Here is a 19,205-nt window from a genome sequence, read left to right as displayed (position 1 = left end):
CCCTTGCAAAGTGTGTGTATGCGTGTAGGGGTACCTGGTACTGCTATTTTTACACCTTGTTTTATCAAAGGCGAACCCACCGAAGTTTTCTTGAGAACTTTGCAGTGCAGACAGGCCAGGGCTGTCGCTGAATACACGGTTGCTACACACAGTGAAGTGAGCCTCAGCTGCAGCCCACCTCTGGAAACACAGCACAGGAAAGATGTTGGCCTCGGGTTGCGTTCCCGGGCCCTAGAGCAGACCCTCAAACTGCTGTCCCCAGGGAGGGGACGTATGGCACCGGCAGAGCCGTTGGCTTGCGGGAGCGACAAACAAGCTCCCGGAGGGAGGCGAGCCCTGCCGGCAAGCTCAGCTCCCCGCCTGCGGCACCCAGCGAGACCCCACTGGGGCCTCGTCCGCTGTTCGTGTTATCTCTGTCGATCTGACACCGGAGCCGGGCTGGAGGTACCGTTTCTCGGCTATTCTTAGGGATTTTGACAACTGCTATAATTATCCGGATATTATAGCCCCCCCCCCGAGATTTGTGGGGGGCCCAAATGCTGCGTCTTTGCGCATTGTTCTGGCAGGCGGTTTGGGCTTCTTCCCTGGATACATCCTGACCTAGTGAAAATAAAGAGGAATTTCTATGAGTGCGAGTGAGGCTGCATCCTAGTTAAGCTGGGACAGGTTTTGAGGCTAATTCTGTCTTGAGGAAACCGTCAGTGATAATCAGGGCTGATCAGTAATCACTCTCACACCCTACCCTGTGCTGTGCCTGCACCTTCTCTGGCTTTGGACAAAAATAAGGCTTTACATACTATCAGTGAAGGAGGTTTAACAGAATTTACTTCGCAGATGGAGAGCTCTAATTTGGTTTATGGTGGCTTGATTTGAAAGTCTGTGTCCTCAAAGAAACCAAAATTCCTGAAGTTTTCCATCAAGGAGGTTTCAAAGGTGCCTGAACTAAAACAAAACAGGTAGCTCCTGGCTCCTGTTTGTGTGGAGGCAGTTACTCCTACTGTGAGCTCAGGGCCACACCACCTATAAAATGATATCTTTGGGAATTACCAAGTAATATCATTTGTTTTTCATCCTGAACATTATACAGTACAAATAGGAAATAAAGTATTATTATTGGCAGTAAGAGACGACAAACCTTGTTTTTTTGCTTGTACACAAATTGTTTCCATGTTTCATTAGCTTCTGGAGGTATTCTGCTTCTTTCCTCTCCTTGGGGACCAAAAGAGGAACTTGAACACGGAGTGTAACCCCTTCCATACCATCCTCTCACTGACTGCAGAAATCCTGTCAGAAATTTTAAAAACTACCATGACTGATCTGACTGTTGCTTTATTTATATTCATGCAGGATTTAGGAAAACATCAGGCAGGATGGAGATAATTGCAAGTGAATAATTGCAAAGAATAGAAAGGGATAGATGGGTAATTACAGAGCTTCTCTCAGGGACAATATTACTTGTCATTAAATATGATGGACTGATTTTCTTTAGGATAAACAGGCAAATGTGCCTTCCTAAACACTTAAAGTTACTTCCTAAGAAACATACATTTTGTTTAGGCATAATTAACCCTTCCTGAAAGGAATAAAATGCTGTTAGGAGTAAAATCCTTGACTGTATTGCTGAGAGTTACACATCAATTACAGAAAGTCAATCACATAAATTTTCAATATGTCCCTGTTGAAGAAATAGGACAAAATTAAATTGTTTTATTATTTTGATTTCATAGGAGTGTGTTAATTTCCTTGTATCTCAGTAATATTACTTGTTTTGTGATGATTCCTAAGATGGGCCTACCCCAGGCTCTTGCATCTGAGCAGTCACAAGCATTTGAGGAGTTGGAACCCAGATGTAGATCAGTATTGTAAATTTGGCTCATTTTGGACTGAAACCAGACCCAGATATTTCCCTGAATTATAAAGACATTTACTGGATGTGAACCCAAATACTGCAGTTCCAGCAGCGGTGGGAACAACGTAACAGCAAAGGAATATAAAAACTTCCAAGGTGTTTATACTTGTGATTCAGTCCATTCTCTGAACGTGATAAAAATCCTGTACTGGGCAATTAGGGGAGTACTTGCCCCCAAGGGAAGCTTTGCTTGGATTGCTAAAAATAATGGTTTGGCCTATGCTTTAAAACTAGCTCCTCACTGCACCGCTGCTGGGGTTTCCCATACAGTCGCACCGGGGTGCAGGACGTGGGGTGCAGACCCTGTTCAGCCGGGCTGAGGGGCCCTGCTGCTGCTCCACGCAGGGCTGGGCGCTGGCTTGGAGTAGTCTGGGACACCCCACATTTGAGACCCTGGCAAGGCCTACATGAAACAGACTTGCTGTGGATCAAGGTCGTGAGTAGGTCATTTGAACAGTGATGCCTTAAAACGTGAAGACTTTCATGTTTTCTTGATGCTGAAATTATTACGGTGGATATCCCCATCCGCACAAATGTCCAGTGCTTGTAAATCCTGATAAACCCTAAAAATAGGAAAAGACAGCATCCCAGAACTGTCATTTACAATAGTAACCAAAGAGGTTAAAAAAAGAAAAAGACAAGTTAAAAATGAAACAAGACAAAAATATACCATGGGGCAAATCTGTTGCCGTGTTGCTGCTGGGTGATGGAGTTTCCATTGACATTCCCTTGGCAGCGCTGACATGTGAATAACGTACACATCCCCAATGCCTGGCAACACCGGTGTGAGGGTATGTGTATGTGCGTGCACCACCCCACACCACTGCAGTCTGCGCGCAGAGATAATTTTTTCCCCCTTCAGGGTCGCAAAGAGCAACTGTACAAAAGACTTTTTTTAATAGAATATGTTCTTATCTTTCGTAAAACATGGACCCACCCGACACTTGGACTGGTCTGTGGGCCCCACCCTTGCCCTTTTGTTTGGAGCCTGGGATCATACGATGAACTGGGTTAGTACGTTGCTGTTTATGTTCTTCAAACCTCATCTATTTTGTTTTACAAGAGTACACCACGCTGCTGTGGACTTACTTGTGCCATGGTGGGTAGTATTAGTGGGTAGCAGGGAGTGGGGTCCAGAAAGGGGAAGGAGGATGTGACACATCTGTCATGATCTGCTGATGTTTCCAGGCTTGGGGGTGATGACAGCAACGATGCTGGCATTTTGAAAATTACAGGGCTGGAGCCTGAGCTCACAATTCTAAAAACCAGGAGCAATTGCACTGAAATCAGTGGCTTCTCAGAAGTGCAAAAATCATGTACCAGAAATTAGAATCACGCCTCCTAGGTGTTCAAAGAGTCTTAATGTCTTACAACCAGGTGGTTTATGACGTTTTGGCAGGCCCCTGGGGCACGCAGAGCGGGCGTCCTTGGCCTGCTTCTGATGTTTCCCGGTTTGTTCCATTCACTTCACCAGCCTGATGCCCGGTTTGCAGGGTTGCTACCCAGGTGTTTCTGGTGCCTGAGGACTAGAGATGAAGCTCTCACACAGACTCTGGAGTTTGTGCGTTGTTGATCATGTTCTGGTATCTGCCACTAAGCACTTTTCCCACAGGACAATGGACTACTAAATCAATATGGTCAGACTTGGTGCCAGACACTTGGAGGCTGATGGCAGGGGCTCCATGGAGCCACTTGTCACAGAGGAAGACCTGGGGGGAACCTTGTCTCCAGAGATATGGCCCCATCTGTCACAGAGGACAAATGAACAAACCCTACCACTCCGAAGGAGAAGGGCTTTGCCCTTTGGCACAGACAACAGAGGAAGGTAATGAGGTCAGTAATGGCCTTTCTCGCCCTCTGGCCTCTTCTGGGTGGCCTGCAGCGAAGGAGAGCTAGGAAGAAAGGGCTTTTGCCTGGCTCTGAGAGCAGGGTCCGGCATTACGCCTGACATTTCTGCATGAGGGTGCAGAAGTTCCCCAGGTGTGCAAAGGGGTCTGGGTTGAGGGCAAGATCGCACAGGAAAGTAAGCTTTTGAGTTAGTACCGATGTTTGCTTTGGGCTGGGTTTGTCGGCTGGTTTGTGAGTCTTCCTCTCTGCTGTGGTTTCCATCCAAAGCATGTTTCACACAATATCACAGCGGGGTGTGATGTTGTGTGATGGGGCCTACAGCTTGGCATGAAAAGCATCCTTACCTCTTGCCACCCTTCTCCTGCCACTCAGCCATGACACTGACCATCACGTCAGCTTTCCTGAGGATGTTTGGGACACCAGAGGGGTGGCTTTTTAGTACAGCGGGGCACCTAGAAACCATTGTCCTGACTGTGGATCCAGGAGGCAAGTAGTGGTTGATGGGGGAACCTGAAATCTCAGCCTCTTCACTCCATGCTACAGGACCAGAAAGCCTTGGAACAGTGGTTTTGGAGCCAGGGGTTTTTGGATGTGCCTCTGGCACAAATGAGCTGGAGGTGCTGTACCCAAACCTCAGACCTTGGAAGCACAGAGTCCTCCACTGCAGGATGTTGGAGCTAGAGCCAAGGTGGGCTGGCTCTGAATTAGTTTGTAGAAGTGTCTGGAAAGTTCCACTGGGTGCCTGCCTTGGGTTTGGTGAAAGATTTTGAAGTTGAAACAATAGACATGAAGCATTTTATGCTCTACAAAATCCTCAGCCAATTCTAGAGCTGACAGACAAGGAAAATCACTTTATATTGTTTTGCCAGATACTAGGCAGCATAAGTGATAGTAGATAGTCCTGCAAAATCCTAAATCCTAAACTGGATCAATTTCTACATTTTGCCAAAATTATCAGATTAGTTTAGAAAATAGCAAGATAAAGTACATTGAAAATAGACATCACTAAGACTTCGTTGCAACATGTCTGGTCCTACCATAAAAGGATTTGTAGAGTCAAATGAAATTATTTACCAGAAAGGTATAAAACTGTAAACTAAGTATTGCCATGTTAGTCCTGTGGTTACCTGTTTCAGAGGGCATCTTTTCATCTTTTCACCATTTGTTCCAGTCCAGGCCACGCTTGATTTCAGTCTGGCAGGATAGCCATGGTAACAGTGTGCTTCCAGGTATTCATCTGGGTGGGGTGAAGAGTTGGACACCTTCCAAAATTCTGCTCCATGCTTTATTAACACCCTGAAACCCGACTTGCAAGTGCTGCAAAATGGGGGGAAATGTGGATTGGAGGAGGGCAGAGAGCAAGAGAGAGAAAAGCTGCAGTATTTGAATATTTACCATAATAAAATTCCAGGTGAGGTTTCTGTATCTTGTGTAAACCCAGCCTGCATATAATCTTTATGACTTAAAAGTTTGCTGCAGTGCAAGTGAATATGGCTCATGGAAGAGGAGGTGATGTTGCAGAGTAATGACCTTGGGAGGCTTCTGATGTTAGTAAAATAGAAGGTGATGGAGCAAACGTAACTTTGAGAATGCAGAGCCTGCCATACATGTTTCTCTAGTTATTTATTTATTTATCAATTTTTGATTCTTTCATGTTACCATACAGAAACCTTCTACATTTGATCCAATATGGAGGTACAGTCCCTGCACCCCAGTACCTCTACGTTCAATGGGACTGTGCAAAAAGCACACTGTGGCTGGAGCAAAGATTTTATTTACTGGGATTTAGTTTACTCAGGGCAAATTCCTGTTTATGGCTCCTGCTCACCTTTTCTTTCTTCCAAGAAATGGCAGTGTGAAAAAAGCAGCATGCCAAAAAAGAAACCATCCATTTAGAAATGCACCAGCTATTTGCAGAGTTGAAATATCAAAAGCCAAACTGCTTATTTAGAATCGTGAGGGCCAGTAGAACTGTTCCTAAACAGTGTTGGGGGAGCAGTGTAAAAAAACCCAACACCCTAGATACAGTCCACTTACCAGAACAGGCATACTTAAGAGGGATGATAGTTACTGCTAACTTGGTTGACACATTCGGGATTACACTGGATATTTCAAGTATGAACTCTAGAGCTTGAACTAAAGATGAAAGGCTTATATATCATATACTGCAACCAGTGCATACCCCTGGCATTGCACATATCAATACATCTACAATTCCTGTTTCTTGCAAAATGCCCAGGTAGCTTCTTTCCCAGTGTGAGGAACTGGGCTTGTTGGACTACCTGACAAGAAAGAAACCCGGCACATTGGATCACAGAGCAGAAGAGAGGGAAACGTAATGGGTAAAATTCTGGGGTTTTTTGTAAGTAGGTATGGGGCAGATTTTGACTGGTCTATTAGTATGTTATAAATGCACTTTCCAGTTTAGGGCCTGTCCAAATATTCTGATGAGTGATTTAATTTTTTAAGAACTTTACCACAATAACTTCTGTCAGATAATAGGCAGATTTGTGTGTGTCAAAGCACCTGGAAACAAGAGTGTGAGGACGAGGGTTCGAACTTGATCATTGGCAACACAGGTGTGTCTTACATAAAAGTTTGCTTCTGCAATGACCTTTCTTAAATTTCTCTTCATGTTTTCATAATGCTGTATGAATTTACATGTGGAATATATTTTAAAAAGAGAAAAAAAAAAAAGGAAGGCGGAGTATTTTTATGGGTACAATGTCTGGTTGAAGACAGTGCAATGCTTGTCTCACAGAGCTGACCTTGTTGGCCACATTAACCCTGTTTTCTTACAAGGCCATGTATGGTTTGTGTCTATTAATGGCCACATACTGAGTTCTGGTTTATGTTTTGTCACTAAATGATTTGTGGGCAAACTGTAGTGCATCTACCAGGAGCATGAGTCAGAGACTTGAACCAGGAGAAAGATGGGGGTAAGATTTCAGGGGAGCAGAGCTAGATAAATACCAGTGCTCCACAGAGAACACCTTCTGGTGAATTGCTCACAGATATGGGTATGTGATTGAAAGTGAATGAGTTAACACATTTAAAGGACTCGCCATCCCTTAGCAGGAAGTTATTATCCTTCAGCTGAGGAACAGTAGTTGTGTGTGTTCTGCTCTATTGTGGTGTTAAGGACAATGGGTTGGTTTAAATCATCTTAAAGCATGCTATTTTGATAACTTGCTTCTGTAGAAGCAAGCCCAGATTTTGCATCAATTTTTTGAAGGAAATATAAACTATTATAAACTTTTACCAGGCCTTTTTTGAGAGGAGATGTCCCACTGATTCTCATAGGTGCTTTGGCTGGTTGGTCTTGTTTGGAGGACTAAGCCCCAAATTTGAGGCTTTCAAAATGCAGGATGTTTGGGCTTAACATCATAGGCCTAACTAGACAGATTTTTTTTCTTTTAATGGGACTTTTTATTATGGCATGACTCTACTATAGCTGAAGTGATTTCATAAGAACTTAACAAAAATGTAAATTAAGAAGTTCGCTTTTGAATAGAATGAAAAACTTACCCTGAAAATGGCAATGCTTTCTAGTGAGAAGCCTACGAAAACATGCATTAAGAATAGAAAGTTTTGCAGAATTATCAACAACTGTAGCACTCAGTGTAACTGTTTGTAGTATGAATGAACCATTTATTTTTTCACATTGTGAGTTTTCGTAGTTTTAAAATGAAGGCTTTTTCTTTATCTCTCATTAATTAATTAATTTGCCTGTGACAAATCATATCCCAACTCCTTTGCTCATCCATTAACCTATATGATGACTTACTGTTTGGATTTTCTACCTTCTAATCATGAATTGAATGGTGTTCTAACAAGCATATATCCCAGGAAGCCTAACTATGTAATCAAAACATTCTTTTCCAGGACTGCCCTACTGAATCTATCATCTGTAGGTATGAAGGAAAGAGAAACAAGGTCCTTATAGTGCAAAAAAACCCCATGAGATCTCCAAATGAATCATAGCCATTCATCTGTCTAATGGGTATACTTCTGTTTGTGTTATCCACAGAGAGAGAGATTGTAAACATCTTACAGACTGAAGCAGATGAAGGTTTAAAATCTGTTTTCTGTGGCTCCTGCTAAGAATTATAGATTAAAAGTTTTGTGTGAAAATAAAGAAAAGGCACTTTCCTGAGTAGAAAAGAGATCTGGTTTGCACACATAAATTTCTCTTCAGGTAGGGGGATCTCTTCTTCCCATTTTGTGAGATGGAATAAGACAGCGTATTGAAGAAGCCAGCAGATAACATTTGCAAGATAGAGCTGTACAAGATGTTAAAGCCAGTTCTGTAACACGGAGTGGAATTTTAGAAATTGATCTTCCTCTCTTAAAATGAAAAGCCTGATATCTGAGAAAGACTTGTAGAAACCACTTGCATGACAGATCAGGCATGAGTTTATTACTCTTTAATGGATGACAGGATGAGTCATATAACTCAGGTAAAAAGGAGAGGAGAGGACTGAACGACACCATTCTTTTACTTTCCAGTAAATCAACTGCAAGCTGTGCTGTACCTGTCTCGGTTACTGCCATGCCCAATGACTTCTGTATTGCTGCCTTCTCCCTGTTCTTGGTGTGCATTGAGCTCTGACTAAAAAAGATGTGCTGACCTTGGAAAGAGCCTTTCTCCCATCCTGCTTTCAATCTTTCCCTTCCTTGCTGAGATGAGGGAGAGCAAGGGTGGTAGTAGTTATCCTCCAGCCCGCAGCTGGAGGAGCAGCACATTTCTAGTATCAGTCCCATACAAGTATTGTTATTTTTCCTGTCATGTTTGTTGGGGTACAGCTTTTCATTTATTTTTCTTGCAGAAAGGCAGGAAAGCCAATCTGGGAAAAATACCGCTCACATGTCATCGGTAATTACTTGGCCGTTGTGCCAGGCATTGGCTTGCTGACAGTTTCAAGGCGGAGAGTGGGTGAGACCCAGCTGCAGCCAACAAGAAGAAAGAGGGAAAGAGATCTTAATCTGACTTGGGCTTCACTTGCCCTCCCTTCTTTTCCCCTCCATCTTTCTTCTCCTTGGGGAGCCACAGCTATTACTTCACACAATGAGCTCTCCCCGTCCTGCACAGGACTGCCAGTCCCTGGCCTGTGCAGCTTTCTGTCCACTTTCTTCCACTCGTTAAGTGCAACATCTAAGGAAACAACTTACCCTTAGGAGGGAAATGCCTTCTGGGAATAGAGGCCTTGCCCCACCTCCAGGAAAAAAGATAAGCAGTTTAATCTATCGAGTGTGTGACAGCCACAACAAGGTTCATGATTCTGCAGATGGTTTTCAACATCTATTTTTAAATGGGGGCAGTTTCTGAAATGAAATCTATAATTTACTTGATACCTTTAAGATCATTTAGGTCATCGCCTGGAAGGGATGAATAGTGTTCATACAACAGCCCAATATGCTAACCTCGAATAAGATATTATTAGATACAGAAACTAAGAATGCTTAATATTGCACAAGTGGGAGATCTGGGGAACAGGAGGGGTAATGTGACGCATGGAGAGTCAGCAGACAGGACTCTTCTCTCCCTGACAGCATTGGAGAAATGCCTGAACCAAGGTTTGTGAAAGGATTACACGATGTGTGAAAAGAGGCTCACTGCGGGTACAGGATGGGCCTGCAAACTGACCTTGTGCTACTGGCTCAGGTAATTGGTGGCCCCCTCATTCAGAGTCGAGCCAGGATCCTGGTGTCTTTAGCTGTAGTGTTGGTCAACTACCACATTTTTATTTGCTGTGGCGCTTAAATTTTTACACCGTGGCACTGAGTGCTGCTCACATAAGGTGAAAATGTAGGTGCTGGGGTAATCCTGCATGTTGTAGAAACTAATGTCATACCCACGGTCTCAGAAAGCCGACCGGGGCAGTAAAACCAACAACAGTCAGTGCGTATGAACAGTGAGTACGATCTGTAAGGCTGCAAATTCATACTCTTTCCCTTCCCAGCCGATCACCCAACAAACCTATTGCAGAAAGCTGTACAGTACACTGAGAGAAGCAGCTCCCTGCTCCCCCAAGCCCTTTACAAGTGCAGGCTAAGACCTGAGCCTGGAAGAAATTTTTATTCATCTTTCCCTCCTTGCTTTGGTTGGCACAGCTGTGAGAAGATACACTGATGTACTGCTGAATGGTTGTTCCGGTCCTCTTCCTCCTCTTCACTCAAATCCTTCACTCCAACAGATGGCAGAAATCTTCTCTCACTACCCCAAATTGATGACAAAATCCCAACTGGCCATTAGAGAGCATATTCTCAGGGAAGAAGATACTGACAAGAGTTTGCCAAGAACCTGATTTTAACATCCAGTTTATATCTTCATTTCTTCAGCCAGCTAGAGGACATCTTGCTGATTGGACTCCTCCTTCAAATTAAGAGGCTATGTTCAAACTGTGTCCTCTAAAGTCTGTTCCTACATTGACATTTTTCTCTTCATCACACACCGAGATTTGCGTGAAATTCATGATTTATTGGTGGGATGTTTGTTGATGTTATTGTTTTCAATTTAAAAAAGAATATTTTCTCTTTTGTGGAAAAAAATCTGAATAATTCAGGCGAATTTACAAGGAGATCTGAACTGACAGCATCAGTCCATTGGTCCTTTTTATGTGACAGAAATGAGAGCATGTTTCTTTGTGGTATGTGCTGAAAACCCAGCTCAGACAGAAATGTTTTTCTCTCTGGCTACACCACCACCAAACTGTCTAGCACTTGCCAATGTGGATTTAGATTGGATTAATCAGCTTCAAGAACAAGAGTGTGATAGGAAGATATTCTCCACTCTGTGCAAGCTATGTCTGGGTTCAGCAAAGAGAAGATCTGGAGACCCAGCATGGTTAACTGTGAATTAAGTTTGTGTAGACATAATCAATAAAGCTAAGAGTTAGGTACTTCGCTATTGATCAGCAGTGCTTTGATTTAAGAATCCAATGTTAACCAGTGACAAAACATGCTGCACTGTTTGTCTGGGTTTTTAAAATATACCTTTTTTAAAAAAAACTGATCAAATACTTTTTGTGGGTAACCAGATCTTCATGTGCTCTGCGCAGTCTTATGCTTCAGCTATGTAGGAAAACTCACAAGGCTGAGTGAATATTAATATGGGAAAAACCTTTTAGGCTCTCAGGAAGGGAGGTGTAAATTTGCAACTGATACTTAGCAGCAAGGGGGACCCAGTAAATCTCTGTTAGCATTTAGGCAAGTGATATAGCTGATAATGTAGATTTGTTGCTATCAAACTGCTATCAGCATCATGTCAGTACCTATCTGTCTCAGTATTTATAACCTGCTAACAACAGGGAAGTGATGTGGTCTAATGACCTGAGGACAGGACTAGGAGCCAAGAGGAAGTGGGGAAAGGAAGCTGCACAGAAGAACAACTTCTCTGAACAGGATGTCTGGTCCTGCTGCAGCCCAAATTCTGTCGTATTTTCCTTTGGACTTCAGTACATCTTGGAGGGTCATTCTCCTGATTCATTAGGCATGTTTACAAACTAGAAAATTACATGGCTGACCATAGTATTAATTGGTCAAAACTACACTTTGGCTGGTCACTTCATCATGGTCATCTGGCATAACGCTAAGTGTAGTGGTGTCCCTTGGCAGAGCGCTCAGTCAGGTCACAAAGTTGCTTTCTTTGGAGCTCTTCAAAGGCCTATTTTAGCAAGACAACTTTCCAATGTGAATGTGGAAACCTTCTGGTCCACCTCAGATTATCCTGAGATTCACTGGGATCTCTGAAAGTGAAAACTCGGATGTTTTCCTCTTGTTTATAATTTTCCTGAAAGTTTTTGAGGAATATGGGTTCTGGGGAGAAGGCACTTAACTGTATCTGAATTAGTAAAAACAATTTCCATTGAAACCCCCTGTTTCTCTACGTAAATAGAAAGTTAAAGCCACCTCATTCATATACTTTGGAAAAAGCTGTAGAGCTAGAGCAAACTCTAGCTAAAGACAAGGCAGGCAATTGCTAAGGCAGAAGAGTTACCATATAGGCAATGTTTTCTTTGCTTGTACTGGACCCATAAAAAACCAAACTGGAAGGAGTTGCTGCTGCTCTACACAGGAGAGGGTTTCATGTCCACAGGGCAGTGGCAGCAAATGGGGCCCCTTGCATAAGTAGAATGGCTAGCCAAAATCTTCAGGGCTCCTCTTGCCTGAGGTGACCCTTCCCCCTTTCCTGCTTCCTATAACAATAGTGGTCATGGCTTTGCCCCCTATTTCAGAGCAGCGAAGTTCAATGATCCTGAGAAATATTGAGTTGGACCTGTATACCTACCCCTAGTGTTAGAGATGCTACTTTTTACTGCTGTTTTCTGTTGACAACACTTACAAACACGCTACATGAGTCATGGGGTGTGTGGAAGATGATCCCAGTACCACTGAATGCGTGCATCACTCATAAATAGTGAATTTGACAGGCAAAGCTGGAGAAAATCAGCAAGTCCCTACTAAGGATTATTATATTACATCCACTCACAGCAGCGGGGGTCTGGGCGCACTGGCTTTAATTTAAGTTATTGCCAGTGCACAGTGGTACAAATGGCAGAAGAAACAGCCTCAGGAGAAAAAGAATCAAGCAGTGGGGCTGAGGGTGTCATATGGGAATAGGATTAGGTTTGGCCAACCTAGTGTTTGGATTGTTTCATGAGTTTCTGTCCTCAGTATAGATAGAACTTTAATGAAGCAATGTTGTGAAAAAGTTCCTTTGGCCAGGTTTTCTGTCAGGTAAGGGTGAAACTGGACAAATAGATTGTGGAAGGTCATTCCTATCTGCTAGAAAGAGCAGCATGGAAGAAGGTGCGGATATGTTTGTGAGATAAGAACGAGAAAGGAGTATTATGTGAAGGACGATTGATGTCACAATGAAAACATTTGCAGTGATGTTGTTAACAGATGTAGGAAAATGTGAATAATTTTTTTTATTGTTCTTTAATTTAAATTCCTGTTGTTTTCTTTACAGTGCCAATAATTTCTTAGCCTTCCTTGTCCTTATACTACCTGGGATTCTCGCAGAAGATGTGGTTTGTGCTACAGCTCACTTTTATGCTGCAATACTTATGTTTGTTACATGCTGGAATGTGTTTCTGGCAGCTTGCCAGGCATGGATAGAAGGAGGCAAAGAAATCCTTTTTGGAGGTGTGAGGGTTAGGACAAGGACTGGGACTGGTAAGCATGGACATGGAACATTCTTTGCTACAATTTTTTGAGAGTTTGTAAACAAAATGGGGTTCCTAATTAAAGCAACCACTAAACCGTTTAACTTGCATAACTAGAACTGACTCAATAGATTAGCCCAGGTCTCACTGACCCTGGCAGAGTGACAGGGCTTGTATTTTGTGTGGATGAAATGTTCAATAATTTCTCCAGAGCATTATGTGCAAATAGGCTTTTCTTTAACAGCAGGCATGCATGTCTTCTCCTACCACCTTCCTGCTTGTTTTATCAGTCAGCAGATCTTAGCTAGGCAATGTGAGAAATCATTGCTTTCTCCTCATCTTTTTGTTCCTATATGTCAAAAAAAGGATCGGACGTTTATACAAAAAATATGATCATACTTCTTTTCAAGGGATGGAAACCTTGCCATAAACTACGTCTAATTTAGGGGTTTAAGTGGAAATGCTTTTTGGTGTATACACTGTGAGCAATTGCAGTTTCTTTCACTATTATTTAAAGCATTTGGTACTCACTCCCTTTCAGAGGCAGTATTCTGGGTGGATCCATGCTCACATCCAATGTGGCATGTTTGAAAGACATTTCAGTCCCTAGTAGTCTGAATTAAATATCAGTAACTTAAAAACCTAGAAGGGGCAAGCAAAAATAGACAACAAATAACCACCATATTGCTGCTGAGCTTGGCAACCCATCTTTATCCTCCATGTGTTCTGGACTTTAGTAATAGTACGTGGAGCTTGCATAGCATTTCCATTCAAACACTTCAAAAGCACATTGCAAGCACCACAATGAGCAACTTTAGAACAGTAAGAATTTCTGTGTACTTTCTTCATTGATGGAGATCCAGAGACCCTATGGAAGATCTCCAAAGTACTCCATGTTCCATTTAAGGTCTTAATTCCCTTAACCCTCTAACTGTGCTGGCACAAGTAGGGAAAGGAAGGTCAGAAAGGAAAGGAGAGAGAGGACAAAAACAAAAATGTAAGGGCCAGCTTTTGCTTACTTCATTAACAAGTGAAGATAAAAGATGGAAGAAAAGGAGAGAGAATCAATTAAGGGAAGTGATGGACTACTTGTAATAGGAAGCAATTAATGATATTTTGGGTTGTTCATTCATTGTGTTTTTATCTATTATCTTTCTAATGTGAATTCGTAGGTTGTCTCTGTTCCACAGTTGAATGCCAGGTACTTCAGGTACGCATGTGCTAAACTTCAAGCCTGTGAGATTGGTCTCGCTGAAATCAACAGAATTCCTTGTGGTGTTTAAGATTAAGCATGAGGATGAGCGCATCCTCTTTTGAGGGTAGCATAGAAGGGAAAGCTCGCTGATGGTTATCCCATTTTTTCCTATATGTCTAAGACCTGTGGTTTAAACTGAGAGGAAGGAAGGTTCACCAACTGAAGAATCTGCTATTCAGTCCTCATGACATAGCATGAGAGATGCCCTACAGGGTCAGAGCATGGTCTGTGTCCACAGTCTTGTCTCCAACGGGACAATGTGAGATGCTGTTTGGAGAAAGGCCTGCAAGCCCAGCCACATTCTGTGGTACCATCCTGTTACGCTTCCCAAAAATGACGGTTGTGGCATGAAGGATGTCTGGGGGCATGTCCCTGCCTGTTGCCTTCAGAACCTGTTTACGGAGCTGTTTCCTGTTAATTTGTCTAACCTCTTTTCAAACCTGCTGCCACTGCATGCCTCCACTGCCTCCTACGGCAGCAAATTCCCAAAGTTTGCTACCGGCTGTGCAAAGAAATATTTTACCTCTTTTAAACCCATTTTCTAATAGTTTCAATAAGTTTACTCTCATTCTGCTACTGCAGAACTGGTGATTAACAATTTCACCTTCGTCACATGCACCCTATCCACTATCTTCATGACGATCTCGATCACATCTCTCTCAGCCTTCTCCTCCCCAGCCTGAAGAGATGCAATCTATTAGGCCTAGTCTCCAGATGAATTTCATAACCGTATAGCAAGTGGATATTAGTAATTATTATGCCAATGAAGACATTGCTTAAATGTCTGTGACCCAAGCCTGCACTCCCTCTTCCACTGAAGATAATATGTGGAGGTAAGAAGACTGTCTGGGCCAATTGGTTTCTGCTAGGGTTCGCAATAGCTACTGGTTCTTAAAGAGGAATTATTTTCATAGTTGTTCTCTACTGATTTTTGCAGGTAGAACAGAGTCAGTGTGAGGACAGTGCTTTTCTGTTCTTCAAGCATGGTTTCACATTAAAAAAAAAAATCACTTTGAAATTCTAGTTAAGGAAGTAGGTAGTTCAAAAGGAGGTGATAAAGTTTTCATGTGAAACCCATAGCTGATACCACTGAGCACAGCTCTTGTGCTAGTTTCTCCAGTTTACAATAGTTGAAGGCCTTCAGTATATTTATTTGTCAGATATCACTGTTTTTATGTGGAGTTATAAGGCTATTGTTTCATAGCTTATGCCCTCAGTTAGGCAAAACTACAGATCAACCAGAGAATAATATACTGACATTAAGGCTAGTGGTGTCTTGTGTTTTGATCATAAATTAAAATTCTATTAGGTCTCAAGAAACAGATTTCTCTACCTTCTTTCTCTCTTCAGCTGCAGGGCCCTAGATGGTCCTGTTTTCTGCAAACAAGACAAAACAAGGAAATGAAGCTATCGTCCCTGCTTTTCAATGAAGCACGTCCACGGTCCTCTTGACAGGTAAATCTTTGTGAACGTGTTCACCAAGGCTGTGATGTTATTGTTCCACATTCCTCTTGTAACAGCATGTGATCACAAGTGAATCTGAGATACTTCAGAGCAGTACAATAAAGACCCTGTTTGTTTGCTGCTGTACTGTCAGAGAGAATATTTTAGCACCTGATAGCACTGCATAGATTAGGCTTGAGAGGATGTCCATTCCTAACTAAAACAGTAGTAATCTACATCTTTTCTATTGCTGGCTTCTCCTTGCACTCGGTACCTGATTCACTTCTAATCAAGAAGGCATTGTGTTGGTGCTGCATGTATAACCAGGAAGGTGACTGGATTGTGGATTAGCTTTGCTTTCATCTCCTACACTTTTTAGAGGACTAGCAAGCTAAATTAGGGTAAAGATGCATACTAAAGGCTTTGAAGTACTTCTTAGTAAACAGAATTTTGATGTATTAGTCCCTCACCAGAAAGCGTTATGCCTTTTGTTAATGTATCTCCTGGACTAAATCTATTGCTTTTTATTAACTAGGTATTTCTTGAGATGTGGCAAAATGTAATTTATTTCAAAGAAATAAGAATTATAAATGTTATATGCATGCAGAGACAAGAGAGTTCTCTGAAATGTCATCTGGAAAATGTTTCCCCGTTGTGAAATGTATCTAGTGCCTTTTTTTTTTTTAATGAAACTATCATTCATTTCTACAGTTTATTTCTTAAAAACATAAAAATGTCCATAACAGTTGCTGTTCTAGGTCACACCAAGGTCTGCTTAGCACAGTATCCCATTTCTGGCAGATGCCTAAGGGGAACTATAAGAACAGGGCAAGCATATATCTTATTTTCCTGAATGTGCTCCCAGCCTTCAAACATCTGAAGCTCTGGGATTTCCTGAGCTAGACATGGTTTCTACGTAGGTAGTAACTCTTTATGAATTTCTCTTCCTCTGGTTCTCTCGGGCTCCCCTTGAACTTGTGTAAGTGGCTTCCATCCAGATAATCTTTGCAATTTCAACATATTTGAAGAGTTCATTGGCTCAAAAATTTGTCTGCTTTCCCCCCAGTTATATCAAATGGCTTAATAATATAAAGATATTAAATCCCTGTGCAAACCTTGTCTGTCTCATAGCTCTATTGCTGTGATGACAACACCGCCACTACAAATTAGACTATATACTGAAATGTCTTTCCTAATGGTAAAGCTGTTCATATTACCTATTTAATAGCTGGAAAAACAGTCACACTATCCATTTTTAGGCATCTAATTAAGGTTTCTTACTCGCTAGCTGATCTCAGACTTGCCTTATATTCAGGGAGAGAGGTTCTGATACAAAATTATGTAGATTAGAAATGTAATGCAGTGCTCTGAACTGTCCTCTGGAGCAGCCAGTCTACTTCTACAAAGGGAATTTATGGAGAGTAGCTGAAGGACTTCAGTTTGCTTGGTGTGAATACTTCCACACATGACAACAAGATACAATGGCTTGACTAAAAATGAACTACGTATTTTTCAACAGTAAATGGAGAGACAATTTTACATAAGCAGAAGGATCTAAACAGGAGTACACCAAGGTGAATATTATTGTGCTTATAAAACATAAAATGAAATTTCTGCAGAACTTGAGAGATCAAAATCTTGTCTTAATAACTCTTATATTTAGAGCTATTACATAAAACAACACAAGGAAAAGTAAAAAAACCCAAAATTGTAAAGAATCATATATTTTCATTTTCTTCCCTGTAGCATTCATGAATTAAGGAGGTTAGAGGAAAGCTTATAGAGAGAATATATTTTATTAGGACAAATAAAGATGTTGAAAAAACAGGGAATCTTTCAGACACAAAAAAAATCCAGGAGAAATCCCTTATATGCCTGGTATCTTGATTGTTTTCTGGCTATATTAATTGTTTTAATTGTTTATTGGCCTACTTTTAGTAGGGACATATTTATCCCTACAGAATTGTATGCTACTCTTTCCATTTCTCCAGCACTTTTCTCTCTCGATCTGCCTGTTTTATAATTACCATGCCACCTCCCTAATGCCTAGCATTTGTGACGGCCTGGACCCTGAAAAGAGCCCCAAGACTGTCTTGTAAGGGAAAAAGGAAATCTACTTCATTAGGAACGTCTGAAGTTTCTATGTAGTTTTAATAGTTCTTCTACATCCAGAGATAATGTGTGTCTCAGGCTGAGACTAAGGTAGGGTCTAAACTGGGAGAGTGAATCTCCTCTTTGCTATGAGGAAACTCGGTAGTAGATAACTATCTGTAGATGACTAAATTTTGATGAGGTGAATCCCATCCTTTAAGAGCAGGCACCTCTCCTCAGTGACTCTAGGGGTCTGTAGTCCTGTGTTTCCTTGTTCCTTAGTACAAAAAAATAAAGCTAAATGCTTATTTAGCCCCAGCAGAACTAGGTATCCAAACCTGAACTTTGATGTTTTATGGTAAATGTTGAAAATTCATGCATTAAGAAAATAAGTGATTTTTCTTTAAATAAAATTGGTTATTTGATAAATAGAAGTTAGGGGTACTTGACAAAACTGTCTAGTCCTTTTAGAGCATATTTGAATACAGTTTTACACTTAGTGGTCAAATCAAAAAGAAAAATTAATTCAGTGCTGTTAAAACTGTGTCCTTTAGGGGCAGTCATATACCAAAGTTCTGTTTTAACAGAAATAATAAGAAATATCTGCATATGCTAGCAAGGCTTTTTGAGAAAACAGCTGCATGAGGTAGATGCCAATGAATTTTGTTCAAAACAGCATGGAGATTTCTAATTGTTATTTAGATCCTCTTCTTGGTTTATCTCTGATTAACCAATGAAATTAAACACCTATGCAGTGGGGACCAGTCTTTCTTCTTAATTTACAAAGGCTATAATTTTGAAATTAAAAACCTGAAAATTTGGCAGTTAGATCACCATTTAGAAGTTGACATCTGCTCTTCAGAGGTAATATTCATACATCTTTTTAAAGAGAAGTAGTGTCTATATAGGTATTTTAAGCAGAATTTCAAATTCTAGGGTTTGAAAAAGCAATCAAAGTCAAGGATACATTACCAAAAGTTATATTCCATTTTCAGTTTATCTTGGGGGAGAGTTTTTGGTGCCACTTCTTCCTTAGTTGCTCACCTTCTTTCTCTAAACACACTAAAGATTTGAGTTCAGGGATGCTGAAGGGTAATATTTTTGTAGGACAGACCTGCTGGTTTGAGACATATATTATTAACCCCCAATTTCAAAAGATAGGAACTGCTGGTGGTGATGAATAAACAGTGAATTTAATACCAAATGCCCAGTCATACTTGCATTCAAAATAATGTGCTGCTCTCAGCTTGGACAATGGAACATTTTTCCTCAAAAGACTTAAATTTCATTAATAACTTTTGATGAATTCTGGTAGTCACATTAATTTTTACTAAAAGGAAGCTGTATGCTGATCAGTATTGTTATCATGGTTAACACAGGAAGAAGGCCTCAAGAGGTTAAAGACACAATTTTGTATAAAGACACTGAACTTGATTGGGCACCTTCTGAACCTTTTGGTTTTAAAATTGAAGTGCAGAACTCCACACTT

This window comes from Phaethon aethereus (assembly GCF_964289735.1).
Source record: "Phaethon aethereus genome assembly, chromosome: 2".
Classification (NCBI taxonomy): domain Eukaryota; kingdom Metazoa; phylum Chordata; class Aves; order Phaethontiformes; family Phaethontidae; genus Phaethon; species Phaethon aethereus.
The sequence above is the reverse complement of the archived record's forward strand: the minus strand, read 5'-3'. Positions refer to the sequence as shown.